We start from the raw sequence: 27,123 nt of genomic DNA, 5'->3' as shown, positions 1-27,123 counted from the left end.
ATGTGTTCCTGTGGTTATTGTTTACTATTTTGGGGTATTGTTTATTATTTTTTGGTTATAATTTTTTGTTTGCTCCTCCTCTGCAAAGGCAGGGATTCTGTCTGTTTTGTTTTCTGCTGTATCTGCAGTGCCTGGAACAGTGGCTGGCACATAGTAGGTGCCCAGTAAATCGATGGTGAAGAAAGCAAGGCTGTGAAGAAAGGACATGAACAGGGGTTTAGAGCTGAAGTGAAAACCCATGAGATTTAGTCTGATGTGTTTAATGAAAAACATAGTATTACAACATAGATTTAGTAATTAAGAACAATCACATTTCTCCAATTAATATATCCACAAAGTCAAACAAGGTATTTTGTTGTCTTTCTTCTCGGATTGCAAGTCCAATATATATAAATAGCTTGAATGGCAATCAGTAGAAATACTATGAGGCCTAGAGTTCTGGACCTGATAGCCTGTCACCCTGAGTTTTTAACCGTTTCCCACCCCTCAGATCACTCGCTTCCCAATCAGGCACTTCATTAATATCTATTGATTACATGAATGTGCCCCAAATCTCGGTGCCTCCAGACCTCAGAGACCAGGACATGGACTTGGAGATGCTTCTGCTGATGGGTGTTGTCCGTTAAGCTGAGGGTTTGCATTCGGGTTGGGATGCTCTTGTGGGATGTGGACAGACAGGCAGGGTCCAGAGGGAGTACCTCTAAGCTGGAGCAAATAATCACCGTTTCTGAGCGAATATTGTAAAAGTCTTGCTACAGTGAGAACCTCCTGTTCACCCCCCCCCAGACCTTGAGCTGTGTCACCCATCTCCCCAGTAGTATTGCAGCATATGTGCATCACACCTGGTGTATGTCCCCCTCCTCCGTGGACAAGGTAGAGGAGGCCTGGCTTTTGTAGAGGGAAAGATCCTGCATTCTGTTTGCTTCTTGCTTGATGGGAATGCAGATGCATGGTTTTGCAAACTAGGTTCTGTGGAATTTTAGGGTTTTCCTACTCCTTTTCAAAGAGAGCACTTTAACTTTTAGTGTTGTTACATTTTGATGTTCAACACAGTGGTTCATTTGGCTGAGGGTTCTGTGGCATATGGCTTTAGGGTTCTTGGGGCTGGGTATTCTAACTGGATTTGTCACTTGGTCCCTTTACTGCTTGGGTGTTCAAAGCATGTGACCCCAGATTCTTTTGCCATTTTCAAAGGTCAGGGAGAGTGAATCTAAAACAAAGCAATGAGTGGAAAACAGCTTTTCTTTAAGGTTCAGTACTTAAGGCTAAGACATCACGCAAAAGGAAGTGTTTAAAGAGGGATTTAAAAAGAAAATCTCAGTGCAGATGAAAAGAGGGTGACTTTTAAAAGAACCTGGCAGATCCCAGAGAAAAGAGAATTCTTGGGTGAATAGCATTTATAAAATGTTGGCAGCTCATCATTTGTGTATAAAACTTCAGCATTGTGGAGTGGCTTACAGAGCTGAGAGGTGACCTCTAGGTGGGTGCATAACCAGGTCCAGGCATCACGGGGAGGGCAGGTGTCTGAGACAGCTGGGGCTGCTCCAACAGAACACCACAGGCTGGGTGGTTTAAACAACAGACGTTTATTTCTCACAGTTCTGGAGGCTGGACATCCAAGGTACCATTGGAGTCAGTTCCTGGGAGGGCTCGCTTCCTGGCTTGTGGGCAGCTGCCTCCTTGCTCGGTGCTCACGTGGTGTAGAGAGAGCTCTCTTCCTCTTCTCATAAGGGCACTAACCCTGTCATGGGGGCCCCACCCTCACAACCTCATCTAAGCATCTCACCTCCCAAGGCCCCACCTCCAAATACCATCATGTTGGGGGGTGAGGGCTTCAGCATGTGAATTTGGAAGGGGGACACAGTTCACTCTGTGGCAGCAGAGATGATGATTATGAAAGGCAGAGGGAGAATACAGGTGTGACTACCTAGGCTTGCTTTTGTCCTCACCTGAGCTGAAATGTTTCCCTTTCTCTCTCTCTTTAAAGCAGTCAACAAGGATGTGTTACGTACTCCATATTTGTTGGTTCCAAGACAGATCATGGCTTTATGGGGCCTGAAGCATGTGCATTGTGGGGGACTAAAACTGCAAATACAAACAAGCCGGGGCCTCTCCCATGAGGCTTGGACGGAGCCTGGGTATGTAGGACGCCCCGAAGCTTGAACTTCATTAGTTTCAGGGTAAATCTGGCTGGCTCATTTATTTTATTTTTTTCCTTTAAAAGCCTATTTGCCATTTTTCTAATCTTAGCAGTAATACAATTCACTGTAGAAACTTTAGAAAACACAGATGGGCTGAAAAAATCCTGGCCCTAGTTTCATAACTCTCAAATAATTACTGTTGATGATTTAGCGTGCTTGAGGTGTTTTGAGTTTAGGATGTGCGCATATTTTCACATTTCAACACTTCCAGATCCTGGGTGGGTTTTCCCTGTGGATGGCGTGTCAGTGTTTGTCAGCAGCCTGCTGCTTCTCCTGGGACGTCCTGCAACTGTTGTCATCCTAGATATGCTGGAATAAGGGGCATGTTATAACACGTGTGCTGAAGTATCTTAGTGCCCCTGAGGTTGGAGGTGATGGGGACCAGAACCAGTGGGACAGGGGTGATGGGGTGGGGATGGTGCCCCATTGCTTCCTGTCCTGTGTTTGACCTCTACTCTGCTCCCGTCCCATGACGCAGAGATCAGGGCGCCTTACCTCTCGGGATTACCGGGGAATTGAATGAAACTGGATGGACCTAGAGACTGTCATACAGTGTGAAGTCAGAAACAGAAAAACGAATATCGTATATTAACGTGTATATGTGGAATCTAGAAAAATGGTACAGATGAACCTGTCTGCAAGGCAGAAATAGAGACACAGACGTAGAGAACAAACATATGGACACCAAGGGGGGAAATGGGGGGGTGGTGGGAGGAATTGGGAGATTGGGGTTGACATATATACACTACTATGTATAAAATAGATAACCAACGAGAACCTGCTGTATAGCACGGGGAACTCTACTCATTGCTCTGTGGTGACCTAAATGGGAAGGAAATCCAAAAAAGAGGGGATATATGTATACATATAGCTGATTCACTTTGCTGTACAGTAGAAAGTAACACAACATTGTAAAACAACTATACCCCAATTTAAAAAAAAACTGCCAGACACTAGCTGCGTGCGTATGCTTGGCCATTGACTGACTGGTCAGTTCTGCTGATCATGCAGAAGAGGCCTGGAAGGTTCCGGACTGCAGCTGGGAGACGTGGGAGAAGTTCGAAAAATCTCTGACACTCAGGGCATAAGGAGGCTGCTTCGGGGTCCCTGTGACAAAGCCAGCCCATCTCCCTGCGTCTGCAGGAAGCCCGCCTGACATGCGTGAACGTGTTTTCTAAGTACTTAAATATTCACCTACATGTCATTTTCACTGTCTGCATACACATCCGCTGTATATTCATGGTTTATTTAACAAATTCCAATTTACCCAACAGTTGTTGGGCATTTTGGTTGTTCCCCTGTTTTCTCGTTTTATCTACAAGGTGACTTGGCAGTGTACATCCTTGTAGCGTAATCTTTGCACAACATCAGGAGAAACGTACATTATGATAAACTGCCAGATTCGAACTGCTCCAGCCAAGGGAGATGAGTGTTTTCAAGGTCTCTGCCAGCCTGGGGTACCACCATGGGGTGGGTGAGGGGAGCCGCCAACGCTTTCAGTTTGATAGATGAAACTGTTAACGTATCATTATTTTACTTAGCATTTCCTGAATTGCTCATGCCTGTTTTTCCCGCTCTTGGTTGACAAATATGTTAAGATTCAAGTATTTCTTCCGCTCAGGTCAGTGTTCTCAACCGAGCTTCAGACAGAAAAGGTCAGAGAGTGAGCCAAAGAATATTTGTATTTGCACAATGCAGAATTAGATGCCTAAGCTTTGAAATATTTGCATCAGTTCTTCACAATGTTTTTAAAGAACTAAAACATCATAGATACAGTTATAGTCTCTCTTGTATCTTCCCCCAGCCTATCTTGTTCCTTTCATAACCAAAGAAAACCTTCCTTTTTATTTCATTTCTGTATGTGCAGAATAAACATACAGAGCTTGCACGTGTGTTTTTTAAAAAAATCACACAAGTGATATTGACTGTGTGTCATTCTGAAACGTGCTTGGAGCATCTTGTGTGGTTTCCCACATCCTTCTGGTGGTGTAGGTTCATTTACTGCCTGTTTGTGATTCCCTTGGAGAATAGGTCCCGGTTGTCTGTGCTGTTCTGTGATGACCATGCAGCATGTTTCTGATGACCCGCCTTTACCCCGCGGCGGCAGGGACTGGAATGTCCCCTCGTGTCTCTGTGCTCAGGTGCAAACATGCCGGCACAGCCCACACCCAGAATTCCCAGGTCAGGGAATGGGCACCTTAATGCCACTAAAATTCCCAAATTGCTTTTCCAGTTGTTTAGGTCAGTTTGAACTCCTATTTGGGGCCAAGAAGAGTTATTATTTTCTCACTTCCTCTCCGGGTTTCGTGGGACCCAACTTTTACAGTTCTTTTAACAGAAAGAACACAAAATTGCAAATACAAATTTAGACATGAAAGTGGATATTTATTTAGAATAAGAAAATAAGTCACCACAAAGGAGAAATTTTTTAAAAATGCTTTAAAATGTACCAGATAGATCATACAATCTAGGAAAAACACACTTTAAATAAAGTTGAAGACTTGCCTGACACACCTTTGTAATACTCTTTTTCTACATTATGTTGCCACATACTCCTTGATTGCCTATTCCTGACAATGATTTTGTCATTTCATTTTCCCTAGATTCTCAAAAGATATTTAGGTTTTTTTCCTTTGGCGTTGCTGATTAAAATGATTTTTATTATTTTTATTTTTTTATTATAGACATATTATTCACATAACCTAAAATTCACCATTTTTAAAGTGTCCAATTCAGTGGTTTTCAGTATATTTCAGTGTTGTGCAGCCATCACACTAATTCCAGAACATTTCCATAACCCCCAAAAGAAATCCCAAACCTATTAGCAGTCACCTCCAATTTCCCCCTCCCCTCAGCCTCTACCAACCAATAACCTACTTTCTGTCCCTATGGATTTGCCTGTTCTGGACATTTCATTTAACTGGAATCATACAATATGTGCCTTTTGCGTTTGGCTTCTGTTACTTAGCATCATGTTTTCAAGGTTTATCCATGTTACAGCGTGAAACAGTACTTCCATCCTTTTAATGACAAATGGTATTCTGTTATGTGGATCTATCACATTTTGTTTAACCATTTACCAGTTGATGGACATTTGGGTTGTTTGCACTTTTTTGCTATTATGAATAATGCTGCTATTAACATTAGTGAACTAGATTTTGTGTGAACATAAAACATACCTTTTCATTTCTCTAATCTATGTATCTAACATACCAAGGAGTAGAATTGCTGAGTTTAATTCTATGTTTAACATTTTTAGAAACTGCCAGACTGCTTTTTAAAGCAGCTGCCCCATTTTACTTTCCCACCAGGCAGGTATGAGGGTTCCAATTTCTCCATGGCCTCTCCAACACTTGTTTTCCTTTTTCGTTTGTTTGTTTGTGTGAATTGGTATCTTGTGGCTTTGATTTGCATTTCTCCAGTGATTAATGATGTTGAGCCTCTTTTCATGTGCTTATTGGCCACTTGAACATCTTCTTTGGAGAAATTTCTATTCAGATTCTTTGCTCATTTTCTAATTGGGTTATTTGTCTTCTTATTGTTGACCTGTACGAGTCCTTTATATATTCTGGATACTAGACCCTTATCAGACCCAATATGATTTGTAAATATTGTAAATATCTTCTCTAATTCTGTGGGTTGTCTTTTTATTTTCTAAATAGTATCCTTTGGCGGGTGGGGGGAGGGATACATTAGGAGACTGGGATTAACATACACACACTACTATGGATAAAATAGGTAAACAACAAGGACCTACTGTATAGCTCAGGAAACAATATTATGTAATAACCTATAAGGGAAAGAATGTATATATATGAATATATAAATAAAACTGAATCGCTGTGCTGTATACCTGAAACTTACATGATATTGTAAGCGAACTATACTTCATTAACAAAAATAGTACCCTTTGATGCACAAAAGTTTTAACTTTTGATGAGGTCCAGTTTATCTAATTTTTCTTAGGTCATATGTGCGTTTGGTGTCCTATCCAAGAAACTGTTGCTTAATCCATAGTCATGCAGATTTATACTTATGTTTTCTTCTAGGAGTTTTGTAGTTGTAGCTCTTTTTTTTAAAAAAAAAAAAATTATTTATTTATTTATTTATTGGCTCTGTTGGGTCTTAGTTGCGGTAGTTGTAGCTCTTAAATGTAGGCCTTTGAAACATTTAGAGTTAATTTTTGTTTATGGCATAAGACAGGGGTCCATCTTCATTCCTTTCTTGTGGATATCTAGTTGTCCCAGCACGGTTTTTGGAAAATATTGTTCTTTCCCCATTGAATGGTCCTGGCACCCTTGCTGAAAATCAGTATCATCCATAAATTGTCTGAGTTTATTTCTGGACTCTCAGTTCTATTCCATTGATCTGTTTAGTTACCTTTATGCCAGTACTGCACTGTCTTGATAACTGTAGCATTATAGTAAGTTTTGAAATCAGAAAGTGTGAGTCCTCCAACTTTGTAGTTCCTTTTTGAGATAGTTTGGCTAGTCTGGGTCCCTAGAATTTCCATATGAATTGTAGGATTAGTTTGTCAATTTTTGCAAAGTATTTAATTAGGATTTTGATATGGATTGCATTGAATTTGGCTGTGTACATGGCTGTCCTTCCATTTATTTGTCATCTTTACTTTCTTTCACAATGTCTTATGGTTTTCAGTGTACAAGTCTTATACATCTTCGGTTAAATGTATTCTTTTTGCTACTATTGTAAATGCAATTGTTTTCTTAATTTCATTTTCATATTGTTCATTGTTAGTGTATAGAAGGACAACTGATTTTTGTTGTTTGAACTTTTTCCTCTAACCTTGCTGAACTTGTTTATTATAAGCAATAATACGTTTGGTTTGTGTGTGTGTGTGAGTGGATTCTTTAGGGTTTTCTATATATAAGATCATATCATTTGACTCCAGTGGTAGTTTTACTTCTTTTCTACACTGGATGTATTTTATATAATTTTCTTATTTAGAACTTCCTTGCCCTGGCTAGAACCTCCAATACAATGTTTAGTATAAGTGGTGACAGTGGACATCCTTGTCTTTTTCCTGATCTTAGGGGGAAGCTTTCAGTCTTTCCCCATTAAGTATGATGTTAGCTGTTGGTTTTTCATAGATGCCCTGTATCGGCTTGAGGAAGTTCCTTTCTATTTTTAGTTTATTGAGTGTTTTTATCTTGAAAGAATGTTGAGATCTGTCAAATGCTTTTTGTACATCTGTTCATCATGTAGGTTTTGTGTTTTATTCTATTAATATGGTGTATTATATTGATTGATTTTCATATGTTAAGGCAACCTCATGTTTCTGTAGTAAATCCCACTTGGTTATGGTGAATAACCCTTTTCATATGCTCTTGGATTAGATTTGCTAATATTTTGTTGAAGAGTTTTACCTCTATATTCACAAGGTATATTGACCTGTCTAATATCTTTATCTGCCTTAGGTTAGAGTGTGTTGTTTAATTTGCACATATTTGGAAGTTTTCTAGATTTCCCTCTTTTTTTTTTTTAATTATTATGGTCAGAGAACATATCTCACATGATTTGAATCTTTTAAAAGGTGTAGAGACTTGGGGACTTCCATGGGTAGTCCAGTGGTTAAGACTTCGCCTTCTGATATAGGGGGTGTGGATTTGATCCCTGGTTGGAGAGCTAAGATCCCACATGGCTTTCGGCCAAAGAAACCAAAAAATAAAACAGAAGCAATATTGTAACAAATTCAGTAGACTATGAAAAAATGGTCAACATCAAAAAAATAATATACAATTAAAAAATGTGTAGAGACTTGTTTTATAGCCCAACATATGTTCTATCCTGATGAATGTTCCATATGAACTTGAAGGTGTATTCTGCTGTTGTATCTATGAAGTCGAGTTGGTTTATAGTCTTGTTCAGATATTCTCTTTCCTTGCTGATATTCTGTCTAGTTTTTCTATCCATTATTGAAATTGAGATATTGAAGTCTCCATCTATTATTGTTGAATTGTCTTTTTCTTCCTTGGATTCTGTCAGTTTTTGCTTCGTGTATTTTGAGGTCTCTGTTGTTATGTATATTTATAATTCTTATATCTTCTTGATGGATTGACCTTCATATTATTGTATAATGTTCTTCTTTGTCTATCATAGCATTTTTGTCTTAAAGTCTATTTGGTCTGATGTTAGTATATACACTCTAGCTCTCCTTTGGTTCCTATTTATATGGAATATCTTTTTCTGCCCTTTTACTTTCAACCTAAATCTAAATCTAAAGTAGGTCTCTTGTAGGGCTCCATGTAGGTGTAGTTTGATCATGTTTTCTAGTTTGTTATGCCAAATCCTTGCTTTTTGGGGGAGCAGTTAATCCATTTACATAATATGTAATTACTGATAAGAAAAAATTCACTTCTGCCATTTGCTATTTGTTTTCTATGTTTTAAGTCTTTTTCGTTCCTTAGTTACTGTCTTCTCTTGTGGGTAAATAACTGTTTGATAGTGTACCATTTTCATTCCCTTATCATTTCTTTTACTATATATTTTGAGTTGTTTACTTAGTGGTTGCCCTGGAGATTACAGTTAGCATTTTAAGTTATAACAAAACAGTTGTTATTAATACCAGCTTAATTGTGTACAGAAACCTTGCTCCATTCTTCTCTCTCTTTCTGTTGTCACAAATTGTATCTTTATACGTTGTGTGCTCATCAACATAGACCTGTAATCATTGCTTCATGTAGACGTGGTTTACATAAGATAGAAAAAAAGGAGTGACAAACAAAAATGCATTTATATTGTGTTTTGTATTTACCTGTGTAATTACCCCTAGTGATGGCAACTACTTCTTCACATAGACTCAAGTTACTACTTAGTGTCCTGTCACTTCTGCCTGAAGGGCTCCCTTTGGCATTTCTTGCAGGGAAGCTATGAACTTCCAGTTTTTGTTGATCTGGGGATGTCTCAATGTCTCCCTCATTTTTGAACTACAGTTTTGGTGGATACAGTTTTTCATTGACAGCTTTTTGTCCTTTTAAATTTCAGCAGTTTGAATGTCATCCCATTGCCTTGCTGGTCTCCATGGTTTCTGATGAGATATGGGCCTTTCATCTTACTGAGGGTTGATTCCACGTGATGAGTTGCTCCTCTTTTGCTGTGTTCATGATTCTGTCTTTGGCTTTTGCCACTTTGATTATGACGTATCTAGGTGAGTGTTTGAGTTTATCCTACCTGAGCTTCTTGGACATGTAGATCAATGTTTTTCATTAGATATGAAATGTTTTAGGCCATTGTTTCTTCAAATATTCTCTGTGCCTCTTCTCTCTCCTGTGCTTCTGAGATCCCCAGAATGTGTATGTGGAGCACTGTGGTGGCACCCACAGGTCTCTGAGGCTCTGTTCATTTTTCTTCTTCTTTTTTTTTTTTTCCCCAAGCCTGGACAATCTTAATTGATCTATCTTCAGGTTCACTGATTCTTTCCTCTTCCTGCTAAAATTTGTTGCTGAGCCCCTATAGAGAAATTTTAATTTTAGTTAGTATGCTTTTCAGTTCCAGAGTTTCTATTATTTTTTCTTCTATAATTTCTGTCTCTTTATTGTATTCTCTATTTGGTGAAACATTATTCTGCTGCTCTCCTGTAGTTCTTTAGTCATGGTTTCCTTTAGTTCTTTAACACTTAAAAGCTCATTTAAAGTCTTTGTCCAGGGACTTCCTTGGTGGTCCTGTGGTTAAGACTTTGCCTTCCAATGCATGGGGTGTGGGTTCGATCCCTGGTCGGGGAGCTAAGATCCCACATACCTTGAGGCCAATAAAACCAAAAAACATGAAACAGAAGCAATATTGTAACAAATTCAATAAAGACTTTAAAAATGGTCCACATCAAAAAAGAAAACAATCTTAAAAAAAAAATGATGTCTTTGTCCAGTAAGTCCAAGTGTCTGTGTTTCCTCAGAGACAGTGTCTTTTGATTGCTGTTTCTTCCTGTGTTGGGCCATATTTTCCTGTTTCTTTGTATGCCTTATTTTGTTCATTGAAAAGTGGACATTTTGCATATTATTATGTCATAACTCTGGAAACCATGTTCTCCCCTCACTCCAGGCTTTGTTGTTTCTGTTCCTTGGAGCTGTTCTTTGTTGGTAACTTTTCTGAGCTAATTTTGTGAAGTCTGTATTCTTTGTTGTTTGTGGCCACTGCAGTTCTCTGTTCTGAGAGCTTGGTGATCTGCTACTGATTAGACGTTTCCTTAAATGCCTACAACACAAAAATGTCCCCGTCTTTGCCAGGAGGCTGTGTGTGCATGTTGGGGCCTGTTCATAATCAGCCAGGTGGCTTGTGTAGAGCTCAAGGTCAGCCAGACGTGAGAGCTTAGTGCCTTCTCGGACCTTTCTGGAGCATGGGCACAGCTCTACACGTGCATGGACTTTTAGGTTCCCAAGAATACTTCAGAACTTTTCAAAGCTCTTCTGGGCCTCTTATTCCCCAGTCTTTCATCCTCAGCTTTCTGATTAGGGTATTGTTTGCCCAGACTGTTATGTATTACCCCAGGTAATAGTGAATAAAACATTTGCCTGGAAATGTTTTCAACAAATATCCCTGGGCAGTAACTTTAGCACTGGGAGAATTCCTAGTCAGGTAAAATAAAAATAAGCCTTTTGATCTGGTCTTCCAGGGAGCCACCAGACGGGTTTAAAAGAAATAATGACATTTCTTTGTGAAAGAGGCCCATTCTGCTCCCTCTGATACTATGACTGTGGGCTGTTATTTTCAAGGCTACTGCTGGGGAATGGGGGGATGGGGCTGTAGTAAAAAAAAAAAACACACAGAGCTCACTGTTCTTACTGAGACTTAGCCATTTTTCTTTGAATAAACACATCCTGTGTTGCTGTAAACCTTTGATAATTTTCAGAATTCCTAAAAAAGTTGATTATGACAGCTTTTCCATTGCTTTTATTGAGAGGTAGAATTTTGTGTCTCCTTAGTTTGATATCTTTGCTGACATCATTCCTTAAAGTGTTTTTTCCCCCCCTAAAATCTAGAAAAGTTTATTTCAGCATATTTAGATTACTGTAGAGTTTAGAAATGTCCATGAAGTTTCTTTCATGTAGGAATGGTAAAATTTTAGGTCATTTCAAGTTTACTTGTCCAGAGATTAATCTTAAGATGCTTCCTTGTCCATCTGCGGTAGGTGCTTTGTAGCATGTTTTATAGTGGCTGGACCTCTGGTCCCGGGCTGCATTTCACTGCGTGGGGTGAGCTGGCACAGGGCAGAAGTGTCACTGTTCACCAGTCCTACTGGGGAAGGGTAGTGACAATCTAATTATACCAGCATGACTTTGAATCACATCAGTGTATCCCAAACCAGTTTAACTCCCTCTTTATTAGATTCCAAAACGTCCATGAACAATTACTTTTACAAAGTTTGCAGAAGCGTATGACTGTGTGAATACCATGGGAAGCCAGGGCCTTGTAAAGGGCCCACATGAGTGAGGGGGTCTTGAAGCTTACACTTCGTTAGCTTTGTAGTAAATCTGCCTCAGGGTATGTTATCACTGTTTTAGCTTGTGTTTCCTGAGCTTAATGAGTTTGTGTTTATTTTTATGTTATTTGCTATGGGGATTTCTTCTTCATTAAATTACCTATTCGTTCCCCTTGTTAATTTTCCTGTTAGTGTGTTTGCTTTTTCCTACCAATTTATAGGATCTCTATAGATTGTGGATACTTTTAAATTAATATTTTAGAAATACCTTATCCTAGACTCTAGACTGTCACTTGCCATAAGAAGTTTAAATTTTGATGTAAATATGTAAATATTTTCTTAAGTGATTTTTGTCTTATTTAAGAAATATTTCCATATGCTAATATTATAGAGAAATTTTCTTATAATTTCTTCTAAAAGTTAAAAAAATTTTTACATGCTCATCTATAATCTACATGTTTACTTTTATGTGTAGTATGAAGTAGAATTGTTTTAGTTATTGTTTTTTAACTGATGGCCAGTTACCCCAGGATTTTGGGACTGTGTATGTGGATCTGTTTCTGGAATTTCTATTTTGGCTTTGGTCTCTTTGTGAGTTCTGACACTGGTAGCCTTATAATAAGTTGAGGTTTTTCTTAGGGCAATTTTCTTGTATTTCTTTAATTAAAAAAATTTTATTCTTAAATATTTTACCCATGATTTTTTTTTTTCTGGCCACACCGTGTGGCATGTGGGATCTTAGTTCCTGATCAGGGATCAAACCCGTGCCCCCTGCATTGAAAGTGCGGAGTCTTAACCACTGGACCACCAGGGAAGTCCACCCATGAACTTTTTAATCAGTGTGTCGAGTTCTGTGAGAAACTGTTAGGATCTTTGATTAGATTTGTGTTTTATTTATGGAAGTATTAGGGGAGAATTGACATAATTTTATTTTATTTTATTTTATTTTTGTCACTTAAAATTTTTTTATTGAAATATAGTTGATTTATAATGCTGTGTTAGTTTCCATTGTACAGCAAAGTGATTCAGTTATATATAGATATAGATATATAGATATATCTATATATATATTCCTTTTTAGATTCTTTTCCATCATAGGTTATTACAAGATATTGAGTATAGTTCCCTATGCTACACACCTGAATGGTACCTCTCCATCCATGACTGCAGTTCTATGAAAGAGAACTTATGTTTATTTATTTTATATACGGTAGTATGTTGTTTATTTTATATATGGTAGTATGTGTATTTTAATCCCAAACTACTAATTTATCCCTCCCCCCAACCTAATTTTAGTATTAAGCATTTGCATCCATAGATACTTATTCAAGAATACATTTTAATGTATTCTGGTACAATTAAATGAAAGGTTTGAGAATTAAGTACGTTACATGTGATAAATGTGGGTCTGGTGTAGCTTGCTTGAGATTCTTTTCCCTGCCTGAGAACTTTAGCTGCCCCTGCCCACCCAGAAACCCACAAACAAACAAGATTCAAAGCAACAGTAGTAATAAAAGTATTGTACCAGATGAATAGGGTGCTTTAACAGCTTTGGCCTTGGTCTTTGATTGTAAAAAATTTAAGTTTGAAATACTGAGCTTTGATGAAATAGTACAAGAAGAGTACTAGATGATTTAACTAATTTTTTTTCCAGTTGAAAGAGGAAGTTGATATGTTTAGTTCCATCAGAAGAATCTTGTGGTAAACTCTCTAACTTAGCTCTATTGTGTGATGTGAAGCAGGGCATAGCCAAGATTGGAAATTTGTTTTCTAGTCATTGACCTAAGTCAAAAAGGTTGAAAAGTTCCCCCATGCTAGCCATCTACACTAAATAAATACATCTCTATGTTTTCCTTTAACGTCTTCGACAATTTAGGAATATATGGGGGAAGTTGAAGGAAAACATGGAAATTTATTTAGTACAATCAGGCAGCTCTTATGGGAAATTTTTTGAGTTTCCTTTGCTTTTCCTTGAAATCAAGGACTATATTGGAATTAAAGGGCTCCGGGAGACCAAACCTGGTGGATTGGAAATGAAAATTTCAGGGAGCAAAATAATTGCTGGTTTGTTTGAGAAAGTATAGGTACTCAGACTCAGCAGACCAGATATGCTCACAGAGGAGACAGGATGGACGGCCCTGGACTGCACTAACTTTCCGTTGTTGACTTCTTTGAACTCCATCATTGAATTGAATTTTTAAGTACTGTAGAGGTATTTAGAGAAAGTGATGTCACAATTTCAAGAGAATTAAAAGATTTTGAGGAGAATAATGTGCTTTAACATTTTTTAATGATGCTCTTTGGAGGACAGACCTCAAGATGTGCTTAAATCATCATCTGTCTGCTTTATGGCATGATGTAGTTGGGAGAACTATGCCATCACAGCCTCTCGTTGTGGAGCTGAGCGATGAGCCCCCGAACGTGCTTTGAGGGCTGCATCAGGCAACGGCAGGTCCCCCTGGAGTGTGACATACGTTCTCTTTCATAGAGAGAGAGATCCCATTCAGGGTGCACACAGGATATCCAGACAGATGCAAGGTTGTCTGTGTGAAGTACTAACGTGCTCATTAACTGGATCAGAGTTGATACCCATAATTGGCACTGGGCCACACTTAGGTAACTTTATAAAGTTGGTTAAACTATTTTTAATATAGTTTGCTTTTGCATCCCTGTGAAATATCCACACACAAAATTAAAGAAACAATGAACTGTAAGGTGGCCTTGCATGTGGCATTCTTTCGTATTGCTGATTGCTGATAAAGGTCGCTTTCCCAGTGTTTCCTCTCCATACCCAAGGATGGGGTCTTACTTAGAATAGCAAGTCACTAATTATCTTTGACAGTTCTTAGTTCTCTAAGGCATAATCTATAGTGCGTTGCTTTTTGGTCTTTCTTCCTTTCCTTCTTTCTTTCTTTCTGCTTTGGGTCTTCGTTGCTGCACACAGGCTTTCTCTAGTTGTGGCGAGTGGGGGCTACTCTTCATTGAGGTGCGCGGGCTTCCCATTGCGGTGGCCTCTCTTGTGGTGGAGCACGGGCTCTAGGTGCGCAGGCTTCAGTAGTTGTGACTCGCGGGCTCTAGAGCACAGGCTCAGCAGTTGTGGTGCATGGGCTTAGTTGCTCCGCTGCATGTGGGATCTTCCCGGACCAGGGCTAGAACCCGTGTCCCCTGCATTGGCAGGTGGATTCTTAACCACTGCGCCACCAGGGATGTGCTGCTTTTTGGTATTTCTAAAGCACATTATCTTAAACCAGGGATCCCTCCTTCTCAGATACCTTTGGGGTCAGGCAGGTGACCAAGGAAGAGAGTAAGCAGTGGGCATTCGTGATTTAACACTTCTGCCAGGTTGTCAGAACCCAGAATTTTTTTATTTTCAATTTTTATTTTATTGAGGTGAAATTCACATAACATAAAATTAACCATTTTAAAGTGAACAGTCCTTTGGCATTTAATACATATGCATTTTCGTGCAACCACCACTTATATTTAATTTCAAAACGTTTCCATCACCCTAAAAGGAAAGTCCATACCCATTAAGCAGTTTCCCCCATTCCTTCATCCCCCAACCCATGGAAACTACCAATCTTCTTTCTGTCTCTGTGTACCTACTCTGAATATTTCAAATAATAGGAATCATACACTGTGTGGTTCTGAATTTCTCCTTCATTTTTGTAGGATAGTTTTATAGGATATACAATTCTTGGTTAACAGCCTTTTTCCCCAGCACTTTAAGAATGTCATCCTACTGCTTTCTGGCCTCTGTGGTTTTTGATGAGAAATCACAGTTAATTTTTTTGAGGATCACCAGTATGTGATGAATCACTTCTCTCTTTCTATTTTCAAGATTCTCTCTGTCCTTGGCTTTTGACAATTTGATTATAATGTATCTTGGTGTGGATCTCTTTGTGTTTATCCTTCTTAGAGTTCATTGAGATGTTTGAGTGCATAGATTCATATAATTTATCAAATTTGGGAAGTTTTTCGCCATTATTTCTTCATGTATTCTTTGTGCCTCTTTCTTTCTTGTCTCTCCTTCTGAGAGTCCTATTATGCACTTGATGTTGGTATGCTTAATTGTCTCAGGTCTCTTATCTCACTGGTCTCTTAGGCTGTGTTCATTTTTTAAATTCTTTTTTCTTCCTGCTCCTCAGAGTAGATAATTTCTCTTGTTGTATCTTCAAGTTTGCTAATTCTTTCTTCTCCCTACTCAAGTTGAAGCCTTCTAGTGAGTTTTAAAGTTTTCAGTTAGTGTACTTTTCAGCCTCAGAATTTGTTTGGTTCCTTTTTATAATTCCTGTCTCTTTATTGCTATTCTCTGTTTGGTAATACGTCATGCTTCTGGTTTCCTTTAGCTGTTTGTCCACACTTTCCTTTAAATCTTTTAGCATATTTAAGACAGTTGATTCAAAGTCTTTGTACAGTTAGTCCAACACCTGTTCCCTGAGGGACAGTTTCTGTTAATTTCTTCTGTAAATGGGTTATACTTTCTTGTGTCTTTACATGCTTCATAGTGTTTTGTTGGAAATTGGACTTTTTGAATATTATACAATATAACTCTGGAGGTTAGATTCTTCTCTCTCCTCAAGGTTTGTTGTTGCTTGCTCTAGGCTCGAGCTGTTTGTCTGCTTAGTGACTTTTCTAAACTATTTTGGAAGGTCTGTATTCCTTGTGATGTATGGTCTCTGATCTGTAGAGTTGTGGTTCAGCTAGTTGGTTTCACAGAGATTTCCTTGAACACCAGAAGTAAAAAAAAAAAGAAAGAAAGAAAAGTAAAGTAAAAGAAAATTTAAAAAAAAAAGAAGAGGGAGAGAGAGCAAGAGAGTTAAAAATAAGCCCTTTGCAGTATGGCTCTGTGTTGGGACACTCCTTTAATCCTCAGCCAGGCTGTTTAAAACTCTGCCTTAGCCTTCACTTCCTGTGAAGATCATCTAGATGTTAAAGATGAGTGTCTTCACAGGTCTTTTCTGAGCTTGCATCCTGACCTGGATATGCATGTGGCTTTCTGAATTTCCCAGTGTACATGACTGCTTTTGATGCCCAAATTGCCCAAAGAAACTCTCTCTTCAGTTTCTCCTTTCAGGCTTTTGGTGTTCTTTTGTATTCTTCAATGGTAATCTTCTGTCCCAGGTGGCTGCCAGTTGTTCATTTGCCTTACAGCATTTTTGAGGCATGCCTGCTGATTTTATGCCCTGAGTGAGTTCCAAGTTGGGTGAAACAGAGATGAGCCCATTGTGCCAATCCTTCAGGCAGCCTCCAGAAAGATTAGAGCTGACAGACACAGTTCTTTGCAAATAAGATCTGCTCTGCTTCTTCTGGAACCAGGGCCCAGTTTCCTGCACTGGGAATGAGGGCAGCTGTCTTTAATATGATGGCACTGTTGAGAGAGGTGGAGCAGGGGCAGATAAAGACACACAGAGCTTTCCTTCCATTTTTATGTTGCCTTTTCCTTGTTTCAGTGTTTGCTTAGTTGCTGTGAACATTTTAATGTGTTTCGGAATTCTGACAAAGTTGATTCTGACGGTTTTGGCTGATTTTCCAGTATTTCCATGGAGGGACAGGCCCTTGGTGCATCCTACTCTGCTTTTTTGCTGATACCCCAGGCCAGAAGCCAGGAATGTTTAATTGTCACCAACAAGATATGTTTTGGCCTTGCAGGGTGAGTCCTAGGGTTAAAGCTTTCAGGCCTTAAACAGGCTACGTGCTCAATGAAACCCAACAAGCAATAGAAAAATAGAAATTCTAACTCATAACTTAATGGTTTCTTCCCTGCTATAGCCTTTAGCTTATGTTGTATCTTTAGATATAATGATACATTGTTTTGAAAGGCTTTTTCTTTCATATTGTAGGCAATAGATACTTTATTACTTAATTTCATATTTTATTCATTTAAGAATTTATTCAAGTGAGCTCTGTAAGTTAAGGTATGGTGGGCCCCTGGGAAGCAACTTATTTATAAATTAATGGAACAACATCTTACATGAATGTTTCTTTTAACATGACCATTTAAAAACCTAGATTTATTTGCATGTATGATAAGCCTTTTTTCTTAGCAAAAGGTAATAAGCAAATGATGAGTGTGAGTGTGTGTGTGGAGAGTGTGGCATATGAATGGATATTTTCTGTTGGTAATGTCTGTGTTTGTTACAGTATCTGTTTACACTGTTCATAGTTTTTAATCTGATACTTGAAAGTCACACTTTTAATCTTCATGCAGGCATACTCCTGGGCCTCCTGAACAGCTGTAGTGTCAGTGGTGTGACCAGAGATTTATTCTGCTGGACAGTTATTCTTAAGAGCAATTTGGGCTACCCATGTGAAGATCTTGAAAGGGGCCCCCAAATCCATGTATAATCCATGCTGTGACACACAAGTGGGTGCTGTGAATACAGGAAGCCAGAGGGAAGCTTTCTATTTTAATTAAACTCTTTTATTACTAGATGTGAATCTCAAATTGTTCTAGTTCATGAAGGAACATTTTTACTGCCAACATCTATTGTAACAATTAAAATAGTAAAAAAATTTAAATACATTCTGTTTGTTCCTTCTGAGCTTTGACATCCTGGGAGAGCCCTGACCGCCCTCCCAGGTGTTTCTACCTGTGTGTGTCTTCTGCGTCCTGTGGGAACTTCGGGACTGCCAAGAAGGTAAACAGCAGTGAAGAAATCATAGCATGAAAGCCTTTGTAGGAGGAATCATAGGTTTTATAACAGCTAAAATTTAGGATAAAGCTAGATATATAATTTCCAATGAATTAATAAAATCACTTGTTTTGTAGTTTCTTTTAAAATGTAATATACATATACACACTACTATATATACTATACACAGTACTATATATATAAAATAAACAACAAGTTCCTTGTATAGCACAGGGAACTATATTCAATATCTTGTAATAATCTATAATAGAAAAGAATCTGAAAAACTATATATATATTTGGCCAAAAAGTTCATTCGGTCTTTTTGCCTAAGATGGCTCCAGTAGTGCTTAGTTGTCTTTAACTTCATTTGAAACAATTTTGTTAGACTGTATGTGACAGCTGTCATATCCGCGTGCATTTAAAACAAGACTTATCAAAATTGCTGAATTTTTATGTAGCCATTTTAATATTGAAGATGAAAGAAAAAAAGCAACATTTTCGGCATATTATGCTTTATTATTTCAAGAAAGGTAAAATCGCAACTGAAACAAAAAAAAGATGTGTGCAGTGTATGGAGAAAGTGCTGTGACTGACCAAATATGTCAAAAGTGGTTTGCGAAGTTTCGTGCTGGAGATTTCTCGCTGGATGATGCTGTACAGTCGGGTAGACCAGTTGAAGTTGATAGCGATCAAATGGAGACATTAATTGAGAACAATCAATGTTATACCATGTGGGAGATAGCCAACATACTCAAAATATCAAAATTAAGCATTGAAAATCATTTATACCAACTTGGTTTTGAATCATTTTGATGTTTGGGTTCCACATAAGTTAAGCAAAAAAAACCTTATTGACCGTATTTTTGCATGCAATTCTCTACTGAAACGTCATGAAAACGTTCAGTTTTTAAAACAAATTGTGATGGGCAATGAAAAGTGGATACTGTACAATAATGTGGAATGGAAGAGATCAGCAAGCAAAATGAACCACCAACAACCACACCAAAGGCCGGTCTGCATCCAAAGAAGGTGATGTTGTGTATATGGTGCAACTGGAAGGGAGTCCTCTATTATGAGCTCCTTCTGGAAAACCAAACGATTAATTCCAACAAGTACTGCTCCCAATTAGACAAACTGAAAGTAGCACTCGACGAAAAGCATCCAGAGTTAGTCAACAGAAAACACATTATCTTCCATAACGATAACTCAAGACCGCATGTTTCTTTGATGACCAGGCAAAAACTTTTACAGCTTGGCTGGGAAGTTCTGATTGATCCGCCATACTCACCAGACTTTGCACCTTCAGATTTCCATTTATTTTGGTCTTTACAAAATTCTCTAAATGGAAAAAATTTCAATTCTCTGGAAGACTGTGAAAGGTACCTAGAAGAGTTCTTTGCTCAAAAAGATAAAAAGTTTCAGGAAGATGGAATTATGAAATTGCCTGAAAAATGGCAGAAGGTGGTGGAACAAAACAGTGAATACGTTGTTCAATAAAGTTCTTGGTGAAAATGAAAAATGTGTCTTTTTTTTTAACATCTTTATTGGAGTATAATTGCCTTACAATGGTGTGTTAGTTTCTGCTGTATAACAAAATGAATCAGCTATACATATACATATATCCCCATATCCCATCCCTCTTGCATCTCCCTCCCACCCTCCCTATCCCACCCCTCTAGGTGGTCACAAAGCACCGAGCTGATCTCCCTGTGCTATGCGGCTGCTTCCCACTAGCTATCTATTTTACATTTGGTAGTGTATATATGTCCATGCCACTCTCTCACTTCGTCCCAGCTTACCCTTCCCCCTCCCCGTGTCCTCAAGTCCATTCTTTACGTCTGTGTCTTTATTCCTGTCCTGCCCCTAGGTTCTTCAGAACTTTTTTTTTTTTTTTAGCTTCCATACATATGTGTTAACATCCGGTATTTGTTTTTCTCTTTCTGACTTACTTCACTCTGTATGACAGACTCTAGGTCCATCCACCTCACTACAAATAACTCAGTTTTGTTTCTTTTTATGACTGAGTAATAGCCCATTGTATATATGTGTCACATCTTCTTTATCCATTCATCTGTCAATGGTCACTTAGGTTGCTTCCATGTCTTGGCTATTGTAAATAGAGCTGCAGTGAACATTGTGGTACATGACTCTTTTGAATTATGGTTTTCTCAGGGTATATGCCCAGTAGTGGGATTGCTGGGTTGTACAGTAGTTCTATTTTTAGTTTTTTAAGGAATCTCCATACTGTTCTCTATAGTGGCTGAATCAATTTACATTGCCACCAACAGTGCAAGAGGGTTCCCTTTTCTCCTCACCCTCTCCAGCATTTATTGTTTGTAGAGTTTTTGATGATGACCATTCTGACCGGTGTGAGGTGATCCCTCATTGTAGTTTTGGTTTGCATTTCTCTAATGATTAGTGATGTTGGGCATCCTTTCATGTGTTTGTTGGCAATCTGTATATCTTCTTTGGAGAAATGTCTATTTAGGTCTTCTGCCCATTTTTGGATTGGGTTGTTTGTTTTTTTGATATTGAGCTGCATGAGCTGCTTTTAAATTTTGGAGATTAATCCTTTGTCAGTTGCTTCATTTGCAAATGTTTTCTTCCATTCTGAGGCTTGCAGTGACAGTTTTACTTCTGAAAGATCAGCTGTTAACCTTATGGGGATTCCCTTGTATGTTATTTGTTGTTTTTCCCTTGCTGCTTTTAATATTTTTTCTTTGCATTTAATTTTTGATAGTTTGATTAATATGTGTCTTGACGTGCTTCTTCTTGGATTTATCCTGAATGGGACTCTCTGTGCTTCCTCAACTTGATTGACTATTTCCTTTCCCATGTTAGGGAAGTTTTCAACTATAATCTCTTCAAATATTTTCTCAGTCCCTTTCTTTTTCTCGTCTTCTTCTGAGACACCTATAATTCGAATGTTGGTGCATTTAATGTTGTCCCAGAGGTCTCTGAGACTGTCCTCAATTCTTTTCATTCTTTTTTCTTTATTCTGCTCTGCAGTAGTTATTTCCACTATTTTATCTTCCAGGTCATTTATCCGTTCTTCTGCCTCAGTTATTCTGCTATTGATTCCTTCTAGAGAATTTTTAATTTCATTTATTGTGTTGTTCAGTTTGTTTGCTCTTTAGTTCTTCTAGGTCCTTGTTAAAGGTTTCTTGTATTTTCTCCATTCTTTTTCCAAGATTTTGGATCATCTTTACTATCATTACTCTGAGTTCTTTTTCAGGTAGACTGCCTATTTCCTCTTCATTTGTTTGGTCTGGTGGGTTTTTACCTTGCTCCTTCATCTGCTGCGTATTTCTCTGTCTTCTCATTTTGCTGAACTTACTGTGTTTGGGGTCTCCTTTTTGCAGGCTGCACGTTCGTAGTTCCCGTTGTTTTTGGTGTCTTCCCCCAGTGGGTAAGGTTGGTTCAGTGGGTTGTGTAGGCTTCCTGGTGGAGGGGACTGGTGCCTGTGTTCTCGTGGATAAGGCTTGATCTTGTCTTTCTTGTGGGCAGGACTGCATTCGGTGGTGTGTTTTGGGGTGTCTGTGACCTTATTATGATTTTAGGCAGCCTCTCTGCTAATGGATGGGGTTGTGTTCCTGTCTTGCTAGTTGTTTGGCATAGGGTGTCCAGCACTGTAGCTTGCTGGTCATTGAGTGGAGCTGGGTCTTATCGTTCAGACGGAGATCTCTGGGAGAGCTTTCGCCATTTGATATTACGTGGAGCCAGGAGGTCTCTGGTGGTCCAGTATCCTGAACTCGGCTCTCCCACCTCAGAGGCTCAGGCCTGACACCCAGCTGGAGCACCATGATCCTGTCAGCCACACGACTCTCTGAACCTGTTCCCTGTCTGCAGAACAGAGTCAGGGTTAGCACTCGGTTTTGCTGGGAGAATAAGTGCATGTAAAATGCTTGGATCTGACTTCCTACTGAAATGAAGCAGGACCCAGTGGGACTCCTGGACACAAAAGACTTTTTGAAAAATGTGTCTTTTATTTTTACTTAAAAACCAAAGGAACTTTTTGGCCAACCCTATATTAATACACACACACACACACACACACACACACACACACATATCTGAATCACTTTGCTATGCACCTGAAACTCACACGACAGTGTAAATTAACTATACTTCAGTAATCAGCAATCCCAGCAAGGTATTTTTTATATATCAACAAACTTCCTCTAAAGTTTACATAGAAAGACAAATACCCAGAGAAGCCAACATAATAATGAAGGAGTAAAACCAAGTTAGAAGACTGACACCACCTGACTTCGAGGCTCACTATAAAGCTATGATAATCAAGATGGTGTGCTATTGGCAAAATAATAGACACACAGATCATTGGAACAGAATGGATAGCCTAGAAACAGACTCATACAAACGTAATCAACTGACAACAAAGCAAAGCTGACTCAGTGGAGAACAGATAGTGCTTTCAGCAAATGGTGCTGTAACAACTGGACAGCCACATGCAAACTCTTCACAAAAATTAAAAATGTATCATGAACCTAAATATAAAACATAAACATAACATTTATAGTGGATAACATAGAGGAGAAAATCTAAATGACCTTTTGTTTGGCAATGACTCTTTAAATATAACACCAAAGGCATGATATGTGAGAGAAATGATAAGCTGGACTTCATTAAAATTGAAAACTTCTGCTCTGCGAAAGGCACTGTCAAGTAGATGAGAAGACAAGCCACAGACAGAAAATATTTGCAGAAGTTATATCTGATAAATGACTGTTATCCAAAGTAGACAAAGAACTCTTAAAACTCGACAATTAGAAAATGAACAACCTGATTGAAAAATGGGCAAACTACCTGAACAGACAGCTTGCCAAAGAAGATACACAGACGAAAAGTAAGCATTAGTAAAAATTTCATATTGCATTAAGGAATTACAAATGAAAACAACAATGAGATACCACTACACATCTGTTACGGCCCAAATCCAAAATACTGATAACACCAAATGCTGACGAGGATGCGGAGCAACAGGACTCTTGTTCGTTGGTGATGGAAATGCAAAATGGTGCGGCACTTTGGAAGGCAGTTTGGCAGTCTCTTACAAAACCTTGCATACACTTACCATATGATCCTGCAGTCGTGCTCCTTGATATTTACCCAAATGAACTGAAAACTTATTTCCAAGCAAAAACCTGCACGTGAATGTTTATAGCAACTTTACTCATAATTACCCAAACCTGGAAGCAACCAAGATGGCCTTGGTTGCTTCCATCCTGACAATGGAATATTATTTAGCAGTAAAAAGAAATAAGGTGTTAAGCCATGAAAAGACTTGGAACCTTAAATGCAATCTTTGAAGCAAATTACTAAATGAAGGCAATCTGAAAAGGTACATACTGTATGATTCTAAACATATGACATTCCAGAGAAAGGGAAACTATGGAAACAGTAAGATCGGTGATTGCCCAGGGATTTGAAGGGAGGGAGGGAGGGCGGGATGAATAGGTGGGGTATGGGGGGTTTTTAGAGCAGTGAAACTATTCTGTATGATACTATAATAATGGTGGATACTAAAATGTCAGTATTTATTTGTTGAATTCCATAGAATGTACCAAGAGGGAACCCTAATGTAAACCGTGGACCCGGAGTGATGGTGATGTGTCAGTGCAGGGTCATCCACTGTACCCATATGCCCCTTGGGTGGGAGATGCTGGTGACGGGGGAGACTGGGTGTGTAGGGGGAGGGGTACGTGGGAACTCTCTGTATTTTTGCTTGATTTTTGCTGTGAATTCCAAACTACTCTAAATAAGTCTATTAGTTAAATACAATTTAAAAATGCAGTGTTCAGCTGTATGTGGGGGCAGAAGGTGCGGGCCCTGCTCATTCATCAAGTCAGAGGAGAACGGTAGCCGTCCTAACAAGGACAGGGTTGTCAAGGACTAAGTTCTGTGATTTTAAGGGGAGATTCAGGTGCTGCTCTTTTATCTGTGGCCTTCTCCTTGCCTTCAACCCCAGAGTGTCCAGGATCTGTTAGGCATATAATTTAATATTTAATAATTTTTAATAATTAAAAAATTATTATTTTAATCTTTATGCCTTATCAATGTTTCAGAATTTTCATCCGATTATAAGTGGGTGTGGTGATTTCAGGACTAATTCACTCTAAGCTCAGCTGTGGAGGGAACATGTGGTTTCCTTATTCTTGTGTGTAACTCGTTCATCTTATGCATGAATCTTGCATCTGCTTGAAAGTTGGGGCATGTTAAGCATACGGTTGAATATTTTTGATCTTTATGCTTTATGAGTGTTTTTAGATTAATTAATTCTGTTTAATTCAAACAGAGCCCTTAGGTGCTTAGGGCCCTGGAAGCGTGGCCCATAGACTGGGGGTGTCTGCATCTCACAGGAGCCTGCTAGAAACACAGGATTTGGGGCCCCACGCAGCTAGAGTAAAAGGAAAAGAGTGGCAACACAACACACACCAAGAAGGCAGCAGGTGTGCAGCCCTAAGGGGATTCTTCCCTCTCAGAGTGGGCAGGTCCTCAGCCAGGGCGGGGAGGCCACGAGGCTTGATGGGCAGAGGAAGGGGGCTTGGTGGAAGGAGGGGGAACTTGGTAAATGGTGTGGGTCCTGGTCTCCCGTCTCCCAGCAGAGGGGAGGGGGCCATGGAGCAGAGCACCCACCTGGTCTGGACTCAGCAGAGCAAACGGAGTGGGGAGGGGGAGTTGGCCCTGAGTGTTGCGTTTACCAGGCCACTTGGGCTTCCCGAGGGGTGTGAGTGGTACTCAGAAGATCTCACAGCTTTTTGCTTTTTCACTGTCATGGCCATTCTTGTATATACATTTTTGGATACTTGTCTGGTTATTTCCTTGGGATGAACCCCTAAAAGTGATGTTGTAGCTGGTGCAGATCGAGCTATGTTGTGTTTGTGAAACACCCACTGGATTTCAAAGACTCGGTGTCCATCAAACAGTGTATAATAGCTTGTTAATAATTTTCTATCTTGTTTACATGTTGAAATAATATTTTGGATGGCTTGAGTTGGGGAGACATATGATTAATTTATTTTTAATGTGGTTTCTAAGAAATTTTAAATTACATCTGATGCTTGCCTTTCTCTTGGGCAGTGCTCCCTGGAGGGAAGCAGAATGTGACCCAGAGAAAAGTAATTGTCCAGCGTGGTAGAAGCAAGTGTTTAAAGCAGGTCCCACCTTTCCGCTGTTCAGGTCCACATACCCTGTTATTCCCAGGGAGACTTTAGGAATGCCCGTGCCTGCATGACTTGAACCCTAAGCCTGTCCTCCCCAAGAGGGCACAGCCTTGTGTCTCCCCCAGCTCAGGGTCTGGACATGGTTTGCAGGCACCTGGGTCTGGTCTGCAAGGAGACCTTCTGGACCACTGCCCCCTCCCACATCAGAGATGGGCAGGATGTCCCTGCAGGGCTGCAACTGTCACAGCCCCATCCTGTGGCCCCGGGGTTGGTTGGCAGGTGTAGGGTCATCTGAGATCATTGTTGACCAGGCTTGTTGTTTCTCTAGTACTAAAATTCCCAGAAACATTTCATAGGCTTCAGTGTATACCCATCCTCTGAGCTCTGAGAGCTAATAACCAAAGCCAGAATCCTGGTTTCTTTGTCTCCTAGCAACAGATTCTCTCCCCAGGCCTTATTTTTTTTGAACTTTTTGTTGAAGTCTAACATATTACACAAATTGTTAGGTGCACAGCTCAGTGTGTTTTTTACAAAATGAACATCTCTGTGTAACAAGCACCCAGATCCACTCTGCTCCAGACTGGAGGTCCTGAGAGCATCCTTGACTGGAGGTCCTGAGAGCATCCTTGTGGCCAGGCTTGTGTTGCGGGCTGGGCTTGGGCTGCCGCGTGGAGGGGGAATGAAGCACCAGCTCTCAGGACAGTAGCCAGGATGCTCTCAGGCTGCCGGGAGCTGGGGAGAGGTGAACAGGAAGGAGGGGGTGTGTTACAAACCACAAGTCGAGGGAAGTTCAGAAGTCAGGTACTCAGGATGACGGAAGGAAGATAGCTAGATCAGATGTAGTGGATCTTCCTACAGTAAACAGCTTAAACTCCCCGATTAACAAAGATTTACTCAGAGAATACAATTGTGTCATAAGCTTTTGAAAAACAGCATGGGTAAAACAAAGGGACCAGGAAAGGTTAAAAATAATGGACAAAGATGTACAAGACAGGTCCAGATGAAAAGAAACAATATTAAATCAAGGCAGAAGGCATCAAAAAGGATGAGTAAGGTCACTTTATGGTAACAAAAGGAAAGTGCTACAATGAAGATAAAATTGTCCTGATCATTTACTAAAAATACAACCTCAAAATACATAAAATAAAAACTGTGAAAAATACAGTGAGAAATTGACAAAAATCACAGTTGTCGTCTCAAAGTTGCTCATTTCTGTTTTTGAGAGTAAGGCAAAATGAATAAAGATATGAAATAATTTAATGATATAAAAGGACACTTTAATAGTTTTATAACCAATATTCTATTCCACCAGAAAATACCATTTATTTCAAGTATTGATGAATCATTTAAAATACTGATTATATTCTAGGTCTTAAGGAAAACATCAGCTTATTCTAAAATGTAGAAATTATGGATCTATGACCACCATTCTGTAAAGCTAGAATTTAATAAAGGGATAGGTTAAAAATCGTCATTTATAAAAAGGCAAACAAACAAATAAAAATGAATAAATAAAAACATCTACTAGGCCAAATAGCCCTTGGATAAGGGGGGAAATCAAAACTTAAAAAAATAGCTTGATATATATAAAGTACACAAAACAATAATACTGTTTTAGGAAGCCTTCATTTGTAGCCTAAGTATAAAAATGTACAGAAATAAGA

At 39.2% G+C, this 27,123-nt stretch overlaps 1 protein-coding gene across 13 annotated transcripts in view; it reads left to right on the top strand.

Moving 5' to 3' along the window:
* The window catches only part of ENTREP2 (endosomal transmembrane epsin interactor 2), a 398,164-nt gene that overhangs the window by 82,522 nt on the left and 288,519 nt on the right, over positions 1 to 27,123 (top strand). For 3 of the 13 annotated variants that reach the window (XM_082448759.1, XM_082448767.1, XM_082448758.1), the window contains exon 2: positions 1,988 to 9,369. The exons of 8 other annotated variants lie outside the window; for them this stretch is intronic. The gene's annotated coding sequence lies outside the window, so the exon portion shown is untranslated. The remainder of the gene's footprint in view (positions 1 to 1,987; positions 9,370 to 27,123) is intronic. 2 more of the 13 variants (XM_082448768.1, XM_082448757.1) reach the window with 2 other exon arrangements.

Source organism: Balaenoptera physalus, assembly GCF_965194825.1.
Source record: "Balaenoptera physalus genome assembly, chromosome: 2".
NCBI classification, from domain to species: domain Eukaryota; kingdom Metazoa; phylum Chordata; class Mammalia; order Artiodactyla; family Balaenopteridae; genus Balaenoptera; species Balaenoptera physalus.
Note: the sequence above shows the minus strand (reverse complement) of the source record. Positions and strands in the feature narration are given on the sequence as shown.